The 19254-nt window shown below is 33.2% G+C and overlaps 1 protein-coding gene and 1 non-coding gene across 2 annotated transcripts in view; both read right to left on the bottom strand.

The window, feature by feature from the left end:
- The window catches only part of THEMIS (thymocyte selection associated), a 162702-nt gene that overhangs the window by 21896 nt on the left and 121552 nt on the right, over nt 1-19254 (bottom strand). The gene's annotated exons all lie outside the window — the stretch shown is intronic.
- Nucleotides 14779-14852, bottom strand: TRNAG-UCC (transfer RNA glycine (anticodon UCC)). Its single transcript has one exon. It is a non-coding gene; the product is annotated as a tRNA-Gly (tRNA).

The raw sequence follows: 19254 nt of genomic DNA on the forward strand, positions 1-19254 counted from the left end.
TTTCTGTCAAACTTTAGTAAAAGTAATCTGTTCTTCCTGCTCCTTTCCTCCCACTCACTTATTATCTAGGTTTTTACTGCATGTTATCTGGTTTCTATTTCTACTACTTGACTAAAAATATTTTCACCAATAACTTTTTAATCAGCAGTCATAAATCCCATGGCTTTTTCTCAGATCTTGTAGTTCCTGAGATTTCTACTGCACATAACTCTGCTATCCACCTCATCGTTTTTTAAAAAAATCGTCTTCTCAGCCTCCAGTCACACTGTGCTCTCGTCTTTCTTCTGCCGCTTGAATTGTCACTCACTCATCTCCTTTGCTGTCTTTTCTCTTTCCTACCAACCTCTAAATCCAAAACATCTAAATAATTTTGACTGTGTCTTCTTAATGATCAAAATTTTAAGCATGAACCATAAATGTGATACATGTACATATACATTAAATTGCATATATATGTACTTTGTTAACATATATGTAGTTATGTGCATTTACTCTATTAAGATATGTGCATTATAAAACAAACTCAGAGTAGAACCATTAATATAATAAATAAAAATAAAAAATATTTTAAACAAAATTTTATTTTAGTTATTAATTATATTGAGAAAAATGATTGAAGTTTTCATTATTTTTTAAATTTTGATTTAACACTGTGATACTGCAATTCAATTATTTGCTTCATAATTCAGTTGACTTATATATTGAGTTTTAATGTATTTAACCACTAAAACATGCTTCATAAATATACATGGATCCAAATGAATAAAGTACATTAATTGTTCTAAGTCATGATACATATTTTTCAGCAACGTCTACTAACTTTACAAAGATGTTGAAATTGGCTAGGAAATTCCTATCTTCTCTGATATCGAATTGTTTTTTTTTAATTAAACAGATTTGAATTAGCAGTTAATTAATTAATATTTTAACTATTGAGCTTAAAGGCCACTGAAATTCTTTGGAAGATTTTATAAATGGTTAGAAATTTTGTTTCTTAGTTTTTAAAGTTTTCAAGATAAGAGGTTTTATAGGTAACACTATTTACATTGCATTGTTGTCAGCAAAAAAAAGCACATAAGGTTATCACTATTTTAAAAAAATTCATTTTCAAAATATTCTATATAGGATGATTCTTTTATTATAGTTATTTTTTTCCTTTTAATTGGAGAGCCAGATCAAGTGTGTATGTCTGTGTTCCTCCAGGTAGCAGACTACTGACAGGCACTTATCATAGATGAGGTAGACAAATCCAAACACCTTTTTATAATAGAAATCTTAATATTAATGCATGTTTAATTTTGGAAAAACTTATTTGTCATAAGATAATCAGCAAATCTTTATATAAAAGAGCATCACAGTCATTTCCTATCTCACAAAGTGTCATGAGGATTCTGTTATATTTTATACTTTTGTTTCTATAAATGAACCATATTCAAAATATTCCGAAGAACTTTGTAAACTTCTGACTACAATTTCTTTGGTGAAGTAACTTGCCTATAATAACATTTTGGGAATGTATTTCATATGTAGCTTCATCTCTCTAAGCTTCCTTGAGGAACACTTTTAAAAATTCTAGACAATGCAGCTGCTCTATAAGTAGTTGTACTTATTCAGTTTATCCATAAAGCAATGCTTTCACTAAAGAAGTCATTAAAAATAGAATAATGGCTTCTTCAATGCATCTAAATTTTTTCTTCGTGGATTTCATTATTGAAACACTATCTAGTGAATATGTTAAGCATTCATGTCAGGAAAAATCTGAGCTCTCATGTAACTATTTAGAAAATCTCCTTCACTGAGTCATTTGTTTATGCAAATAATAACGATAACTAACATTTATTTTGTGCTTACTAAGCGTCAGCCACTATTCTATGCCTGTTACATATATTAGCAAAATGAAATCTTCAGTTTATCTAAACATCTTCCAAAAGTATTCTCAGGAAAAAAATGGTTTTAGTTTGTCACTGTATTACTTCTTTGGATTATTTTAGCAATTTTTAGGAAGAACCAGCGTATTCAATAAAATGTAGGGTTTTCTTTATCACTGTTAAAAAAACTCAAAAGAGTTAATGTTAACTGTAGTGAATTTTAAATGTAATGAAGTACTGGATTGTGTATAACAATTATAAACAACATTAAAAAACTATAGACAATTGTTTTCATATTCTTTATATTCACAAGAATATGAGGTTTTAAAATATATAGTGTTAAAATATATTGTTAATTACCATAGCTTCATTTTCTCACTTGCTAATATCGTATAACATAAAATATGATGAAGGTCATTGTCACTTAGAGTGTTTGTAAATCTTTATTTCAACCTTCACAATTTCAAATTTTTGGCTGACATCTTTAAGAGTATGATTAGTTCATCATCTTTTTTTACCCCACCTAAAATAGCTGATGGAGCAATCTTAGAAGTGTGAAAACTGTCAGTTCTACTTAAAAAATCAGTCCGTTTTGTTTTGCTTAGAAGTACAATATTCTAATAAATTTATTTACTGAAATATGTAATGCTTTTAGGAAAAGACCCCCAAAATAAGAACAGCTCAATGACAATACTAGATCTGGAAATGTAACTAGATCTGGAAATAGAATATTAATAGCCCCCATTTTCACTCCTGCTCGCTGGCAATCGCAGGGATACGATCAGAAAAATTTACACTGCAGGAAACTCTGTAAACTAATCCAGTTTCTCCAACAATTGAGAAAAAATGGAAAAAATCTATAGATTAAAAAAGACTTTAAAACATATCCTTCAATTGCAGTGTATACACCTTATTTAGATCCTGATTCACACCGTAAGAAAACATTTATGAGACAAACAGACAAATTTGAATTCTAATTTGATAGTTGATAGTTTAAGGAATTATTGTTTATGATTTCAGGTGTGACAACTATATTATTTCTTTTAAGAATCTCTACCACTTAGAGATATCCACCGAAGTATTTGCTGAGGACATTAATGAAATGATACCTGCTTTTTTTTTTTTTCTTCCTAAAATATCCAGTGCGGCTGAAGAGTGAAGGATATAGATGAAACAAAATTATTCTTGAGTTGATAGTTGATGAAGCTTGGTGATGGGTACCTGGAGAGGTTCATTATGCTATTCTCTCTATTTTGGCATGTACTTAAAATTTTCCAGAATAAAACGTTTCCAAATAGTTTGGCCTGACTTGAGCAAGACAATAACAGACTTACATACAATGTGAGAATATATGAAAAAAATATACTGAATTTCAAAAAATAGGTTATAGTTTTCTAAATCATCTGCCTAAAGTTGAGGTTGGTGGTTACTACTCCACTAAGATGACATAGCTAGTTCTCTTAGGGTCTCAGAAGGGAAGAATTTCAGAGACTTGACTCTACTTCTCCCCAAAGCTACACAAGAAGCTGCAGTTTGAACAATGTTGCAGGGAGAGGGGGAGGCATTAGGATGTAAGGTTGCAATCTAACAACAAGGCGAAGTGCATAAATAAATGCAGGCTACCTGGTGATCAAAGTCAACATTGAGGATCATGAGAGGCACCTCAAAGAACAAACCAGACACTTCTGAATCAGATGACACTACGTTCAAGAGGCCTTGTGCTGTAGACCAGGAAAAATCTGCCTTGCCTACTGAGAGCTTCGGAAAGCTCTAAATGACAGCTGTCTAGGCAGCTCCTCTGATGTGTAGGCATTAATGAGTGATGAAGCTGTTTCTCACATGGCAACTCTGTGTTGTGGATTATGGAGATTTATTTATTTATTTAACAATGACCAATGACCCTCCCAGCTAGTATGTGTTCTTGAAAATTTGGGGGCACTAATCCTCTAAGCATTCATCAAGCTACATATATTCTTGGTTAATCATTAGTAAATCCAGTCATTTAGACCTGGACCTTCCTAGAAGGATTTTTTGGTAGACAGTCACATAGACCTAATCCTCCAGTGTGGCCAAGCTCACCACTCAGCATGACGTTTGCTCTTGGTTAATTATAGTGAAGAGAAATTTTCATTCAAAAGGCTAATCAGCTCTCTGTTCTACTTCTGTAAATATGCTTGCTGCATGGGTCGTACTTGAAATTGAAAAGACTCACCTTCCCTTTTGTTTGTTCTATCTAAGGAACAAATGTAACTGTTTGTACCCCCTAGCAACTAATGCTTTGTAACATTTTGTAGCTGCCAGTAACCCATAGCAACTCCTACCCTTTGTAATGCAATGTAACTATCTGCAACCATAGTAACTCCCTTTGCTTTGTAATGGTTGTAATGGTCGGAGGACAGATTAGCCAATCAGCCTGTGTCAAAAAAGGAATGTTGCAACTGAGCTCAGGGCCCAGATCTTCAGAGCGCTAGCTCCTCTGAGACCGCCAACTAAAAAACCTGAGTTCTCCTACTCTCCGTGTGCTGCTTGGTTTCTCACCAGTCTGATTTTGGATCTTTTCTGCAACAATGGGGAATAAAGAGCTAAGAGAAGGATATTTGGGTCCAGATGTCTCTTCCACCTACATCTGAAATTCTCACCCAATAACTAAAAATTTATACATTTCATTTCTCTTTTGATGTTTTTCGTAATACATGTCTAACAGATTAAGAGAAAATTAATTTTATTATATATAATTTGTACATGCAGTGGAAAGATTTTAATTTATACTGAGAAAATATTGAATATGCAGTGTCGTTGATACACAAATACACACATATAAACACGCATGCATACATGCAATTCGAAATTCTGCAGAAAATACTTCAATTCACTCCCGCATCACTTTGACAAGAGAGAAATTCAGCAGAGTATAAAATTGATGATAAGAGATATTTAAGAGTTACGTATTTATTGATATGGGCTTTATGACATCAAAATCTAGCCCCATAAGTACTTTAAATACATTAAAATCTCTACACAAGTACATAATCTATCATTATCTAACAAGTTGAAACTCAGCTGACAGAGAAACTATAAAAGCCAAAGCTGATAAATTAAACTCAAGTACATAAGGTATAAACAATATCCTCAAATGCAAGCCAGTTTAGATTCTACTTTTATTACTTGCCATTTTATTCATTCCTCTATATTTGTCATGATCTCCTAATCTAGTCAGAAGTGTGTATTACATTGCCCTTATTGTAATTAGAGGATTTATTCCAGTTTCTGAAAACTAGAAAATGATGAGTAGGGAAAAACTGAATGACCAAATAGAATTAAAAAGTATCTATCACTGCCTTTTTTTCCACATCAAAGAAAAGGTAAAGGGTAGAACAAAACAAAACGAAACAAAACAAAACGAAACAGGAAGGAACTTGCAAAACAATAATAACGATATGGTAATTAATTAAAAGACTGCTCAGGTGGTGTTTGATTTAAAATATCATTTATCATTTCACTCTTGCTTTAAAAATTAGGTTGTAAACAAATGCTTGATAAAGCAACGGGGAGTTTGTGAACGTATTTTAGTAGCAATTTATATTGCCACCAGATGGCGGTCTTCCCTGGCTTTTCGCAGATAACTTCAGAGTCTAGCTATTCATTGCTGACAAAGCAGTGGCTTTATATCTATGTACTCAGTTTGAATATGGGAAATCTGCCAAGACTTCGTGGCTCCAGGATTAAATGTCTCTTATTTGAAAAGATTCTTCCCTGGGCAGAGGTTTTTATTTTTTCAAGTCATCCATTCCCGCCCCCCCCTCCCCAAAAGGCTATTTACATAAACTCCAGGCTTAAGTTGAGCTTCTTGGGATCACAGTTGGCACCTTTTCTTGATGTTCAGGACTCCAAGAGGCTGGAACTGCACTGGTGAATGTTTCAGAGTATAGTATGTCTTAAAGTAGAGCCAAGTAAGAAGTATTCAAATGTCTCCCTTATCTCTAGTATTCTCATCTAATCTCAGCTCCTATTTACTTAAAACATTTTCTTTTTCTTTTTTGCAGGGAGCTATGTAAATTAATCCAATTTTACCTTTCTTATACCTATGTCCTTGAGATATTTTGAGGTAATGCGTTAGGTTTGAGGATTTTACTCTCTAGCTACATGTGCACACATATATCATAAACTAATTCCAGAAGAAAAGGCTTATCTCAATGATCAGTGACATTTGTATTCAGGAATCATAAGCGATTGAAAATTCACCCACTCCTTATATTTCCAGAGAACCTCAATGCATTTTCTAACGTATTTTTAATTTGTAGTTCTGACAAATTTATATCCCCAAGATGGATCAGTATTAGTGGATTACTTTTTCATACAATCCTAGATGCTGTCTATATTTTATAAGGAAAGCTGGGAACATTCTCACAGGAGGCCTGCTCAGGATAAATGGTGGGATTTTGGGGAAAGGGACTTCTCAGGCATGATGGTGACTCTGGGAGGAGGGCACATCTGAAGCGGTGCTCTGTCTTTATCACCTTGGCTTTTTCCTATTGAAGAGTAGTAGAACATGCCATCCCAAAATATGGCTGTAGAATTTCAGGACACACCACCCCAAAATATGCTGCTTCAAAATACTGATTATTTTAAGCCGTTGGCACTTTAAAAACAACATATGCAGGCAGAGACTGTCTCTGAACTCCTTTTATCTACGTAAAGACAGATCTTCCACAAGGCAGTAGGCTGTCATAAATCTCCAGAAGAGACATAAATCTCTGCAACGACCAGAAGATTAACTCTTATCATAGAAGAGGAGAACAGAATTCAGGACGCCACACCAGACAAACTTTGTCACAAACTATCACACCTCCTTATCTATTCTCTTTAGGGCCCAGTCACCCTTCTTAAAAATTATTAACTCTAATTACTCCCTCCCACTTCTTATTAAGATGATATTTAAGCTTAAATTCTAAAGCTACCTCTTTGGGTTACTCAGTTTCCCTGAGTATCTCCTGTGTATACTTGAGGTGTATATGGTAATAAACTTCTATTCGTTTTTCTCTTTCTAATCTGTCTTTTATTACAGGGATCTCAGCCAAGAACTCAGAAAGGTAGAGGAAAAATTATTTTTCTTCCCCTACACTACTCATACCTAACAGAGAAAACAAGTTATCGAACAAAACTATGGATAATTTTAACCTTGCCCTAGATTCTCAAATTCTACACCTTACCTCTACTCCACACAATGTATATGCTATAAATCTAGAGAATTTAAACTCTTTTTTTGTATTCATAATGTAAAGTAAGTGTTAGAATTCAGTATAAATTTAAGTTTAAAAAATATTCATTATCCAGAACAAAATTCACAGTCATTTGCAGTGAACAGGACTGTAATACAATTACCAAATAATGTAGCATATGTGGATACCATCATGCATATAAAAAGGAAATTCTTTTATGGATAAGGAATCGAAGACCAAATTATTTAGGTAAACAATATAACAAGGAGAGGTTGTAGTATTGTTCATGTTAGTTAAAAACAGAGAAAGTTCTATTCTATTTTAATAGCAAAGAATCATAGATTTTCCATATAAAATTAGAGTATTAGGTTTAACTACTCTATCTAAAATTCCTCTATAACCTAGTCTACAGCCCAACGAGTAAATTCCAGACTACTTTCAATGACTTTTAAAATTTTTCACAACCCCATTTCATACCTCCCCTTCTATGCTTTGCTTTGTAATTCCCTGATATGCCCTGACTTGTTTATTCTCAAGTCTACCTTACTACATAGTGAGATCCTTGCAGTCTTTCTACTTGTTCATCTTTGAAATTTCTGGGGAGTCCTCAATACATATACGATGAATTAGTTTATCAATTAAATAACTCGTGGGTGCTTTTCTGACTAGGCCGTTTCTAAAAAAATTACAAACACCTGAGAAATATATCTATTCACTTTTCCTTGGGAAGTCCTGGAATACTAGTGTATTATATTAGTTTCCTAGGGCTGCTGTAGCAAATTACCACAAATTGATTAGCTTAAAACAGCAGAAATCTATTCTCTAAAAGTTCTGGTGGTCAGAACTTGAAATAAAGTTGTTGGCAGGGTCTGGGGGAGAAACTTGTTTTTGCCTCTTCCAGCTTCTGATGGCTGTTGACATTTTTTTGGTGTCCCTTGGCTCATGGCTGCATCATTCCAATCTCTGCCTCCAGCTCCACATTGCCTTTTTCTCTGTGCGTTTTTGTGTCTAATCTCTCTCTTATAAAATGTATAATGTTATCTAGGGTCCGCCAGTTAATCCAGGATAAGCCCCTCCTCTCAAGATGCTTAAGTTAAACATATCATTGCCTTATAAGAAAATATTCATTCTTTTGCCATATAAAGTAATAGTCAAATTATCAGGTGGTTGATATGTAGACATCTTTTTAGGGGACGTATGTAGTTTACCATAACCTGAGAGCAAATAAAAACCCGCTTAGGACACAAAATTCAAACTGATTTCACGGTGTCTATCACCAACGCAATATTTTTTGGGGGGTTAGAACTAAGCCCAGATGTTTCCACAGCTCTGAAATGGAACTTTTATATATAGTGCCCAGGTGGATTGCTATTGCTAAGTGAGCTCCAAATAAACTGACACCTCCTGGAGAACAAGAGGATGCAGGAGACAAAAGTAATAAAAGCGTTACTCAGGAGACAGATCTGATCAATGCACTCTGCTCTTGCATATTGGATAAGCAGGTGTTGTGAACATCTGGGGATGGAGACCTCAAACACATGCAGTCCAAAGAGAAACCCTGGGAGCTAGAGCCAAGAGGTAGATAAACCCAGGATGAAAAAATCAATTTTCACTTCCAAGGAACAAAGGAGTTGAGAGAGTGAGAATGAGCAAACTGTGGGGCAAAAATAAATGAAAATTACTTCCAATTCCCTCCAAGGGCTAAGAATAAAGGCAGAACCAGCCACAGGGAAGGAAAAGGTGGCATGTGAAACAGGGAGGGCCTGAGCAGCCTACTTAATGTTGCAAACCTAACAAATTGTTCCAAACATATAGACTAAATTAAGATTTTGTATGATTCTGTGATCTGTACTTTACCAATATTCTCATATTCTAAGATTCTATTACCGTAATCATTAAAAACACAAAATACTTTTTAATATCATTTTTTGAAGGGCTCACATTCAGCTGGTGTGCATTTGCACTGAGCAGACCAACATTGGTTCTTAAGTACGGCATGTTCTGAAGGTCCAGTGCTCATACTGATTTTTCTCCAATATCATCTCTGATTGTACGCATGGGCTTGTAAGGGCAGGGTTGGATAAGGGATCCTTGGACCTTGAGGCAGAGATTCTCTCCTGATTCCTCCAGGGGAAGAAATGAGAAAATAATTAAGAGATTTGGCAACAGGAAACTACTTGGGTTTTTTGGCTTTATGAGTTTTTTCTGGGCAGGTAGAAACATTTTATCACAAAGACCATCTGAAGAGGAAGGAATTAAGATGTACAAATTGCCAGCTATAAAAACAGTCACAGGGGTGTAAAGGACATCATAGGGACTATAGTCAATAATATTGTAGTAACTACGTATGGTATCAGATGGGTACCAGACTTATTGGGGTGATCGATTAAGTTATATAAATGTCTAATCATTATATTGTGAATCTGAAACTAACATAATACTGATGCAAACTATAATTAAAAAATAAAGTAAATTTTTTAAAAAAGAGACAAAAAACAAAAGCTATCTAAAATCATTTAAAAACTCATGAAGTTAGATGCTGGAAACTCAAACACCTTCAGAGCCCATGAAGCAGGAATCAAAAAAGATAATAGAAAAAAGTAAGGATCATATTTATGATTGGCTTCAGGGTTGAAGTTACCAATCTGTGACCCTGACTAATGAGAGTATCTTGTCAGACAAATACTACTAGAGTTTGGAAGGCTCTAGTGGATTTGAACATCGTTTAAAATATTTATTGGATATGAAGTTCAAACTGTTCTTAGTCAGAGTCCAGTGATAGAAAAGAAATAGAAAAGTGATTAATAAGATGATTTTAATCAAACCCAGTTGCATAGCCAATCCAATTGGTTCTTCCAAGTGTTTCTTAATTGGCCTAAAACCTCCCAACGTCATTAAAAAATGACGACCATATGTAATGCCAGCCTCATTTTCCTGAGTTGCTATAGAAAAACATGAGAGCATTAACAACTTGATTTTTTAAACATTTTTTTACCTGAAAATAAAGCTAGTTAATGGTTACAAATGGCTGTGGAGAAGGATAGGACTAGTTTATCGAAGCAATCCCTGATGGACATAGCATTAGACCTCCGGGGAGCATTTATGAGTTACTAGAACTCCAAGATAAAATGCATAAAATATTTACTAAAATATTTTTTTTAAGAAAAAAGAAATAAGAATTTAGGGTGCATTTTATGATATACAGATGTATATATGATGTTTTATATTACCAGCAAGCATTCTAACTAAAAATCAAAAGGCTTTTAAAATTTTTTTCGCTTTTGTAATCATGTTTGAAGATAGGTCCACCTCTCTCTTACCCTAGTCATGTTCATAGACAGACATTTGCACATGTTTGCTTGCCAACATCTGAAAAGTATTTAAATTTTATAGATACCATCTATGAGAAACCAATAAAACTCCACAAATACTGTAGCTCTGTAGAAAATTCAGTTTTAAACCTGCAAACATACTATCCAATCTCATTATTTCTCAACAAGGATGTGGTTAATTGACACAGAAGCAATAAAAGATAACAGTCCATAATACATAAATTATAAACATATGGATATGCTTGACATTGCCTTGCTATTAAGTTTTCTGGTGCATTTTTAGTGATTTAAGGTTCAAATCATGACCTACACTACATTTAAATACAGTTATCATTTTTATTTCTTTTGGTGTTTCTTCTGATCTTGAAAAAGCCTGATAGAACAGCATTGTTTGCTCCTGCTTATCAAATTTTATTGGCAATATTATAGACAAAATCATAGAAGGAGGAAGAATCTGCCAGACATAGTATGTACTGTACTCTATAACAAAATAAAGATGCAAAATGGAATGAATGAGAAAGATAAGGCAACTAAGAATATATAACAGTTCTAAAATGAATTCTTAAGTCTTGAAGCACACAAAAATCTAGAGACACAGATGAAAGTATTCAGTTATGAATTTAGAAACTTTAATTTTATAACTAGCTTTTCCAATTTCCTTAGTGGTCTGTGAAAGTCACTTACAATTACTCTACTTTTTAGTTAATCCTTTACTATAACAACTCATTCTCTTAACAGATCTGCTCATCTAATCAATTTCTTAATCTGCAAAATGAGAATAACAGTTTCTGGCTGGCCAAAATAATGAGTCAAGTGTACATGAGGGTGCTCAAGCTAGATGAAGGACAGAAAAATCATCAGAACTCAGATACTTTTCCATAAGGTGACATTTGATCCTGAAACCAATAATAATAATCTGGCATCAGTGAAAAATAACATAAGAATTGGTTGCTACAGAATAAATGAAAACAACTTAAGCAAGTTCTTAACAGGGTAGCCAAAAGAATCATATAAAATATAAGGGGAAAAGAGAATACGAGTCATTGTGGAAAATAATATGGTGGTTTCTAAAGAAATAAAACATAGAATTACCATATGATCTAGCAATGCGATTTTTGGATACATATTTAAAAGAATTGAAAGCAGATACTTGAATGTATCATTGTATACCAGTGTTCATAGCAGTATTATTCACGATAGCCAAAGGTGGAAGCAACCTTTCATTCCTAAAAAGGAATCAAATTCTGACATATTCTACAACATGGATAGACCTTGAAGACATTATGCTAAGTGAAATAAGTCAGATGAAAAAGGACAAATATTGTATGATTTCACTTATATGGAGTACCTAGAGTAGTCCAATTCATAGAGACAGAAAGTAGAATGTCAGCAACCACGATTGGGGGGAGGGAAAATGAGGCATTATTATTTAATGGGTAGAAAGTTTCAGTTTGGAAAGATGAAAAAGTTTCAGAGATGTATGGTAATGATTGCACAACGGTATTAAATACCATCAAACTGTACACCTAAAATTTGATTAAAATGGTAAATTTATATTATGTATATTTTACCACAATAAAAATATATGAGAAATATTTCTTCCCAGGTTTTACAAAAACCATTTATTAAAATTGTTATATAAAAGAGCAAATTTTTTTTAGAAATAATATACAGCATGTATAAAGATGATTCATTAAAGAAAGGAGAGAGAGAAAGTGGAAAGTGGGGTATTCTTTTGATTCTTCGGCATGCCAAGTGGTCCAGAAAAGACCAAAAGGCAAAAAGCACTGCTAGGTGATTGTCTTCTCCAGATTAAAATAATGGTTATCTCAGCTCCAATGACAGTTTTGCATTAGAGCCTCTTAATTTCAAGTTTATCACTTGACTGCTAATCATCTGGGTACTAAACACTCCAGATATGAAGTCTAAGCCTGAGAAAATGTTGTTACCCTCAATTTTTCTTCCCCAAAAGCTAAATTAAATTAAAAAAAAAGTCTGCTTGACATTTGGAAATTCATGGATGTGAATGGAATGAAGGAAAGAAATTCATGTTAGAAATATCATCCTTGGTGCTTAAGGAGAGTTAAAGAATGAGCTATCTAAAAAGAGTAGGGTAGAATTGCAACGTTCAGAGGATGCACTATTTAGTCCTTAAATGTAATGGGAATGAAGTATAAAAGGTTTCTTAAGATAGAGTCCCTTAAGAAAGATGTAGATGTGTTTCTTAGTTGCTATGGTATTAGCTTTGTGGACAGATGCTGAATTCAAACAAAACTATAGACATCTTATTGTGCCTGGGGCTACTAGACATATGTGTGATGACAAAGATGATGATGAAATCAATTTCCTTCATAAATCTTAATTCATATTTCTCAGGTTCACAATGTATCGCAAAGGCAAATCTTACATTAAGGTAAGTTTTGTTAAAACAATGTTTAAGTAGTAAAAAGCAAGTCGATCTTTTTCAATATTATTCTAGTCATTTCTGTATTATGCCTACTGCCTACATGTGTTCCCTTTGAAAATATGTTATCTTTTAAAAATTGCTTTTGGCCCGGAAAAAAAAAAAAAAAAACTATACAGTAAAGGCAAATAATTGAGATCTGGAAATAAAACCATTATTAAATTATCAAAATCTACCAACTTTCCAATGTCTGATATCAGGTACAACAATCAGAATTGCCCCTAGAACAGCAGTTCATTGACTGCTCCAGGCAATTATTTTCCAATAAGTTACAGAAGCTTATTGGGTTTGCCAGAATTGTCTGGTCCCTTAGCTCAGAAAATTAAAGAAGGGTTGATCCTTTGGAATTTTCAGTGGAAACAAGATTTCTCTATAGTAGTCTCTTCTTACTCATTCTCCTTCCTTCAATTTTCCCATTCCCCTTAATATCATGTTACCCCAAATCTTTTATATTGTATCAAATTTACAACTGACATACTAGAGAAGGAAAGACTAAAAGAGAAATGGAATACAGTGGAACTTATGTCAAGATGGCTCCTGAATGTTAGAGATATTTAAACAGAATGTTCTCTTTAATGTCACAAAGCAATCAGTCATGGTGACCAAAACAGTACTCTCACATAATCTAATTTGGGAGAGCTTAAATTATTTCTTAACCCTTATGGAAAATAATTCATAAATATCTATCAAGGCTTTAAATATTACTATACTCTTGACCAATAATTCTACTGGTGGGAAATTTGCCTAAGTACTAAATATTAAATATATAAAATGTTTTATAGAGAAAATTAGAAACAATTATTCAAATGACAATCAAAATCCAAAGTAATGCAGAATAATTAGGGAAATTGTTGTTAATCTATAAGGTAGATTTTTAAAGCCATTTAAAAAGATGATTTATAACATATAAATATATTTATAATACATTGAGAAAAAACAAATAACAGTAGAGATATGTTATATAGTGTATTTGGTCTACATACTAAACTTCAAGTACTGCTCTGTTGATATGAACATAATATATTTGTATTTTATCCTGTAGGTTAATCTGCATACAATCGTAATTCAACATATTAAATTATGTTATTTAAAGAAAAAAACTTATTGCCTTAACCGATTCTCCTATATTCATAAATATGGGTAGAATTCTCAAAGATTGTCCATCCATACTACTAGAATAGATTTAAAAGCATAAAATGCCTAATGTTGATATGCATATTTAGAACATTGAAACTATTTGTATCGAATTCTGTTTATACCCAGCTATTTCTCTATTTCTCCACAAGTTATTCTTTTGCTCCCTTCTACTTTCAATCAATAATATTCTATTAAATATCATTGGATTTTCTCTCTCTCTCACTAATATCCTCAAAATATTGCTTCCTCATCATAGTCAAGATAGCTACTGAAGCTCCAGCCATTACATTCACACTAGTGACTGACCCTCAACCTCCATTTTAGAGACATTTCTTGGAAATTACATATATAATTTCATGCTTATGTTTTATTTGCCATAACTTTGTTATATAAGCAACCTAAATGCAAAGCAGGCTGGGGAAGATAGAGTTATACTAGTAGCCATACTCTAAAAATCTGGGTTCTATATTACTAAGGAAGAGGTACAGAAGAACAATTAGAAAACAAATAGCAATCTGCCACATAGCTCTTACTCTTCATTATATTCCCTTAGTACCTAGAGCTTGTACAAAATAGGTATACAAGAAATATTTGATTAATTGTATTTTTTTCCCCTCTTTAATCCCTCCCCCGGCTTCCACCCTTGACCTATGGATATTGCCATTCCCCCTTAAGAACTGAATTTCTGAAAGCAGAGCATCTCCTCTCACAAGCTCACTGTGTGCACAGGGAGCCTGGAACACCAGGGGCCTGGCCGGTGGCTCCACCTGGGGTGCAAACCCAGGACCTTCTGCATGGAAAGCAGATGTGCTAACCACTACACTATGGAGCCACCCTGATTAATAGTATTTTTAAAATTTAATTCTACTGATGCGAGATTATTTAGTCAAAAATTTGGGAATATCATCTTGAAATGCCAATTTTAGTTATTTATATTATGTAATAAATCAAAGATGTGCTGAAATATTTAACAACAAAGATACACTGCTTATTATAAAAATATTATTTTTAATGCTACAAAATTGGAAATCATAAATGACCAACAATAGAAGACTAATTACATAAATTATAGTAAATCTATAAAATATAATACTGTGCATGGAAAATGTTGGTTTTACTTTAAATGAATTGAAAAGAGCTGATTACGAATCAGATCGAGCAAAGGGAAAAGAAACTAAACGGAGATTTATCAGAATTCTAAAGGTAATTAAGAATTGAATTATAGGCAATTTTATGTTTATGCTTGTTCATCTCTTTTCAAAATATTTTTTTTACAATATCATTTATGCGCAAAAGATTACTCACATTAAGGTTATTTTTAGGTCATATTGGGATAAGTAACAGCAGCATCAAAATAGCATATTGCTCACAATTCATACTGAATATTCTTTATTTTCTGATCAAAGGATAATTGGGAGACACAAGAAATCTCCATCTAATTTTTCTTTAATATATATATTTCTTACTTTCATCCCATTCTCTCTTAGACACTTTTTATCAGACAATCCCCCGCCCACCACACACATACACACGCACACATTCACATTCTTACTTGCACAGAAAACAAGTTAACTATAAATGAAGAAAAAAATGAAGAAAATAAACTTCCAGAGGAACCAAAACAACTTCTAATAATGAAAACAATCTCTAAAAATTACCATGTTATAAAGAGAGCACATACAAAAGAGACAGTATTTCTGCTAATATTTTCTACAATTAGCAATGCTCTGAGTTGAGGCTAATGGTTCGGCAGGATCTGCTCCTGGTAGGGCTATAGTCTTGCCTCTAGCAGGTCGATTATATCTACTTAGATGTATTCACTTGACAAGTCTGCTTTACCAACACACATAATCAGGATTTGATGGCTAAATTGAGATGCTAAGGATAGTGTCTCAAAATGGGAATCAAGAAACAAGGATATCTTGAGAAAGTCACAATTTCTTAGAAATTTAGTTTTAATTTTAATCCATAATAACTCACTAATATAATATTTAGATGCTTTAATGAATTAAAATTTGATATTCATACCACAAATTATTCATGCCTAAATTATTTCATTATGAAAGCACACCTGGATTAAAAGCCAGTAGATTTAAGTGTCTATTCTTGGTTCCACACCTAACTAGACAATGTGTTATGGGTTATTGGTATATCTGTAAATGAAAGAGTGGGATAAGATGAACTCTATGTTCATTTAGTTTAACATTCCGTGATTCTTTTGAGTATGGCCTCTATAACAATTTTATATGCCAGACTATTGCCATTGGCAAAAATCTCCTCATATGTAAAACCTGATCCAGCCCTGAGGATAGCTCACTGCAGGATGAAAGCTGTTCTTCCTTTATCTGCAAAAGCACATACTTATTCAGTCTATGCTCCTCACAGAGTGGGTAACTTCTTTAATCTTCATTGTTCAAATATGACAAGAGCATAAAGATATGTGGTAATTACAAACTGCAAGGAAAGCAACTGAACTCAATATTCATTCAAACCCCAGGATTAATGCTCTCTGTGTCAAGTTAATGTGGAAGAAAAGTCTTCATGAAACTATATGTGAAGCACTGCACATCAGTAGCTTATTTTGAAAGAAGATTTGAAACAGAAAAAGAATTATTTATATTCATAAAAAGGCTCTATCACATTTTCACGTCTCCGTTAGGATTTTTGCTGCATGTGCCATATGGCTTCATAGGAAGTGGCATCTCTAATGTACCAGTAAACTTACAGGTGTGTCTGAAATAGATGCCATGATAGCACCAGAGACATTTTAAAGAATCCATGAAAGGAGATTACGACTCCAATTAAGTAATCTTATTCTGTAAGACTCTGACAAAGCATTACCAGGCCAAAGGGCTAAATGTTGTTCCTGGACCTTACTAGATTGAAGATGAAGTTTGAGCCATAAAATAAACCTTATCTTATGCTGGACATATAGCTGAACTGGAAGTTTATTAGAGCATAATACATCATGGAGAATTGCAGCCAGCTCCACTGACCACAATAACACAATGTCATAAGTTTTACGGAATATAGAAATAGATTTGGAGTTTTGAGTAGATCAAAGTGTTAATAAAAAGGCACTTTGCTTGATCTTTCTTAGGACACTAATAAAAAGTCATTCCTAACCTTTGCTCGTTTCTGTATGGAATAGGGGCACTATCTCCTAGAGCACTCAAAACACTTATAAGAAATATTCTACACAGAAAAGTACGTAATGCCTTCATTATAATCATTGTTATTATGGGGTATTACCATACTTCTGCCCAGGTGTCAGTCAACAAACCGTTGGACCTTGGTTGTAATGAGAAAGCTATCGTCTCAGAAAAAGGAAAAATTATCAGTGTCTTATTCTAATTCATAGTATATTTTAATCACTTTTAGTTGAAGAAAAAATTTACTCTGAAGTGAGAGAAAAAAAGAAAATATTATGATTTATATATCATTATTTTAATACATTTTTTCTAGCCTCACCCTACAAGAAAAAGCATCTTCATATATACATTTCAAGTACTAATTTTATTATTTTTATACCTCATATAGTATTTCGTACGGTCGATTTGAAAAAAAAAAGCACAAAACAACTCATTACTTATAGGCACAATTTTATTTGTGTCGTATCACAAATGCATCATAAATATGGATTGTTCTCCTAATAAATGTTTGGGTTTGGATTCTGTAATATTGGTACAAAATGTAGTCAAACTAGGTCTTTTTATCTGATTTAAGACAGTAAAGATCTGTTATGTGATTGTCTAATTACTGATACTATCTTGTTAATTGTTGAAATGTATGAGAAAATCAAAATACTATAAAGAAAATGCTTGATATTCATTTCACCTTATTTAAATGCTTTACAAAGTACAGATTATGCAAGTAGAACCCAATGTACAAAGGAGTTGTATTGCTACACTTGGGAAAAAAGATTGGAGAATTTTTTTATAAAAGCATTCCTAATCATGTGTCTGGGCTCCTGGACATTTTCATTACAGTTGCTTTAATACAGTGGAACTTTAATATAAATACTATTTTCAAACTATTATTTAATATATAGACATAGTGAAATGCAAATGCAGTTGCAACTCAGGATGCTGTGGCTAAATAATGCTGTTATGGACCCAGATACTTGCTGGCTCCCTACTCTGCCATTCTCAGAATGTCAATTCTGCTCACTGGCTAATTTCTCTCATGATCAGAAAGTAGGTAACAGCAGTACTCAATAAATGCTCCTTAGTTGATATCCACTGGATGTCAGGGAAATCTCGCCCTCAACTAAGGAATATAATTTTCCTCCTACAGTCTCATTGGGCAACCTTAGATTATGTGCCCATCTTCAGACTAATAAATGGTTGATAGGAAAATTGCCTTAAATGGATCATAAAATAACCTTGCAGTTTGGGACAAAAGTTTAAAAAAGGGAGGGTTATAGTAGGAAAAAAGAAGATAGCAATGCGTTATGGGCATTCAGAATACAGCTTTAAAGATTTGGGCAGGATAGCAGTGAGGACAATAAAAACAGATGAGGAAAGAATGGTGAATGGCATAACTATTTGAATTAGTAAATTGTTTGTAAATTATCTATTGATAGTTTGTGGAATGTTCATAATATTCATAATGTAATATATAGGGTTGTATTACCAGAAATTACTGCAACTATTTGGAAAATTTACCCAAGTAAGCAGGTTAAAGATTATCTTAAAACTCTATCACATTCATTCTTTTCAAAAGACCTCTTTAAAAACTATATGACAGGTTGTTATTTTGGTAACACATTCTTTGAAGAAAAATCTTCTTCCTCTAGCATGCAAGTCATCTTTCCTCCAAAACTGTTGGCAACTACGGAACACATATCTTCCAGGAACATATAATGCTGCAGAACTGTATCTGACATTAGCATCATCATCATCAATTAGACTCAGGCAACACAATTCAAGGTTATATCACATGATAGCCTCTGAATTCCTAAATAAAAAAGTCCTTAATACTTTTCAAATTAAGTACTATTATAAGAGTCTGGTTAGTTTAGCTTCCCTGTCTAAGCAAGTTTTGGATTTCTACTGTGCCAGTAATGTCAATGAATAAGAAATGTAAGGTTTCCAAAAAATTTTTTAACATTTCACATTTTGACCCCAAATATACATTTTTTTCTATCATCCTACAGAATGCTGGAAGAAACCATCTGGCCTTTCAAGATGTTATCTATTAATTTCTTGTAACTTTTTTTGTTGTTGTTTCTG

The sequence above is a fragment of the Pteropus medius genome, unplaced genomic scaffold, assembly GCF_902729225.1.
Source record: "Pteropus medius unplaced genomic scaffold, Ma_sr-lr_union100, whole genome shotgun sequence".
Lineage (NCBI taxonomy): Eukaryota > Metazoa > Chordata > Mammalia > Chiroptera > Pteropodidae > Pteropus > Pteropus medius.